The sequence below is a fragment of the Lasioglossum baleicum genome, unplaced genomic scaffold (assembly GCF_051020765.1).
Source record: "Lasioglossum baleicum unplaced genomic scaffold, iyLasBale1 scaffold0530, whole genome shotgun sequence".
Classification (NCBI taxonomy): domain Eukaryota; kingdom Metazoa; phylum Arthropoda; class Insecta; order Hymenoptera; family Halictidae; genus Lasioglossum; species Lasioglossum baleicum.
Genome location: NW_027469590.1, coordinates 85202 through 88456, shown reverse-complemented (window position 1 = coordinate 88456; position 3255 = coordinate 85202).

The window sequence follows — 3255 nt, the reverse complement described above, 5'->3', positions numbered from 1 at the left end:
AACTTAAAAGTATAATTGGCTTCTCTGAAACACGAAAATCGTACCCTCGACACAGCGTGATATCTTCTCGTAAGTTAAGGCCTGCATTGAAAGATTGACTATATAAATGTACGTAACGTTCTACCACGGTTTGACTCTCGATTTTGTTACTCCTGCATGAAAAATACCGTGACCCGTTGTCAAAATGTCTACTGATTAGTTTTTTGCGTGAATAGTATGCAAAACACTTCCTACAGCTGGTTTGGTTCTCGGAAGCCATGGTATTCGGTATAAATAATGGCTTCATACAAATTGATAATGTTCTCCGACAGTTTGAATATCTAACTTAATTTTCTGAACGTGAATTAAGGTGCCTATTACCAGTACTGTTCAGCGGATTTACTTCCGGAATACCAAGTTTGACTGTCGGTACAGCAGGACAGGCGATGCTATTCACTATAATGTTCGACTCTCAAAGACGGTGGTTACGTTTTCGAACGGTTTTAGCCCTCGATCCTCTAACTTATGTACGAAAATGAGGTGCCCGTCATTCAAATGAATACTAACAGCTTTCTTTGTACAGGAAGTTATATTCTCCATGGAGCCGGTGGGGTTATCGGATGGTAACGGCGTTCGGAAAGAAGTTTGACATTATAGCAATTGGTAACGGTCTCAAAACGGTTCGACGCACAATTTTAATATTCAAAAGCGATTGTTCCATGCATACATCCGAAGTTCGAGTGTCAAAACCAATAGAAAACGTTACCACATTCTTTGAGAGTCGAGCGGGTGAGTCAATAGCTTCACCTGTCCTGTGCTTCCGAGAGCTAAAGCAGGAATTCCAGGAGTAAATCCTATGAACAGTATGGGCAATAGACGCCATATTTCGCGGCTTGAGTATTCAAACGTAACGTCAAACCGTTTGAGAACGTTACAAACTGGAATGAAGACATACTTTTTTAATTAACGCCTTACCCTCTGAGAACCAACCCCGCTGTATCGAGAGCGTAACTACGTGTTCAGAGATACAAAAATTTGTAACACATTTTAGCGACGGGCACCTTATCTTCATGTATCAATTAGAAGATAGATAGCCAAATCGTTCGAGAACGTTACGATGCTCTTTGAGAATCGAACGGATAATGCAATTGCTCCACCTATCCTATGATTCCGACAGCCTGACCGGGTAATCCGAATGTAAGTGCGCTGAGAAGTATTGGCAATAGATAACTGAATTTGCGGAATGAATATTAAAAGAGATCGTCACACACCGTGTGAGAACGTCATTAATTGCTATGAAGTTATTCGTTTTACCGAATGCCTCACCGTCCAAGGAGCTAACCCACCGTATCGAGAGCATTGCTACGAGTTTCAGGAAACAGTTTAGCTTACGTTTTAGTCATGGCACCCTAAATTCGAGTATGAATAATAATATCGATTGCTAAAACCGATTGAGAACGTTAGCACTGCCTTTGAGAGTCGAACAACAAGGACAATAGCTTCACCAATCCTGAGATTTCGAAATTCGAACCATGTATTCCGGGAGTAGATCCGCTGAATAGTTTTTGCCAATAGACACCCTCATTTCTCGGTTCGGATATTAGAGTAAAGCGTCAAACAATTGCACAACGATACCTATTCGTATAGAGTCCCATCTTTTAACCGGAAGGCTTACCGTCCGAGAACTTAACCCTAAGCACCGAGTGTGTTGCTTAGTGTTCAGGGATGCAGATTGGTAGGCATGTTATCAGAACGGAAGCCCTATATCCATGTATAACTAGACAAATTAACAGTCAGACCGTTCGGGAACGATACGACCTTCTGCGAGAGACGAACGGCTAAGTCAATTGCTTCACCTATCCTGTGAATCCGAGAGTCACCCCTGGAATTTAACGAGTAAATCCGCTGAACCCTAATGGTAATAGGCACCTTAATTCACGATATGATTATTAAAAGCTAGCCGTCAACCCGTTGCAGATCGGTACCCACTGGTATTGAAAACAAACATTTTACCGAGAGCCTTAGGTATTAGTATACATTTTAGTGACCGCCACTTTAATTTCTTCATGTATGTATTAGAAGATCAAGGGCAAGCAGTTCGCGAACATTACCCCCCTCTTTGCGATTCGAACGGCAATGTCAATAGCATCACCTACCCTGTAATTCTGAGGGTCAGACCAGGTATTCCTGGAGTAAATCCGCTGAAAATTATTGGCAATTGTCACCTCATTCTCTTATTGAATGTTAAAGTAGAGCGTCAAAAATGTCTAAGAACAATTCCAATTAGTATAAAGTCAAAACGTTTAACAGAAGTCCATATCCTCAGAAAGCCTAACCCGCTCTATCGGGGGAATAACTTTGTGTTCAGAGAAATAAATTAGTATTCATTCCTGTGGCGGGCACCTTAACTTGGTGTATGAATTAGAATATCGTGGGACAGACCGTTACAGAAGGGCAACACCTTCTTAGAGGTGGAGAGTGGAATTAGGACCGGAATGCTTGTTTGGACTCTCGTTATCACATGGTAGGTGAAGCTATTGACATTGGCCGTTCTTATACTCTTAAAAGAAGGTGGTAACATTCTCGAACGGTTAGTCCCACGTTTTAGATATTTATACATGAATATGTTCGGTACGACTTCAAGAATGTCTACTAATTTGTCTCCGTGAAAGAATAAGTAAGACACCGGTAACAGCGGATTAGGTTCTCTTAAGGTAAGGTATTCGGTAAAAATGAAAGAGTATGTTCGAATTGGTAATATTCTCCGACGGTTTGACAACCAACTATAATATTCATGCCGTGAATAGAGGTGTCTATTGCCAATTACTGTTCAGTGGATTTAATCCCAGAATACGTGGCTTGACTCTCGGTACCGCAGGACACCTGTTGCTATTGATTTTGCTGTGCGACTCTCAAAGAAGATGATATTGTTTTCAAACCGATTGACTCGCGATCTCCTTATGTATGCATGAAAAATAGTGCGCCCCATCTGCTAAAACGTGTACTGATGTGATCACGTGAAAAAGGTAGCAAGACCAGCGCTAGAGGGTATAGGGATCTCGGTCAACGTGTGTCTGAGATTATAAGTGCCGTTCCTGTCACTAGGGCTTATCGACACGGCCAACCATGGGCGCGGGATTGGGATACCCCCAATCAGCGCAGTGCGTGGCTCACCTTACCACACACCCTACCATTTAGCTCGTAGACTGTAAGCCCTACGCGCCAACCTTGGGTAGGCTGGGACCTTTCTAAATCCCTACTGACGCTGCAGGCCAG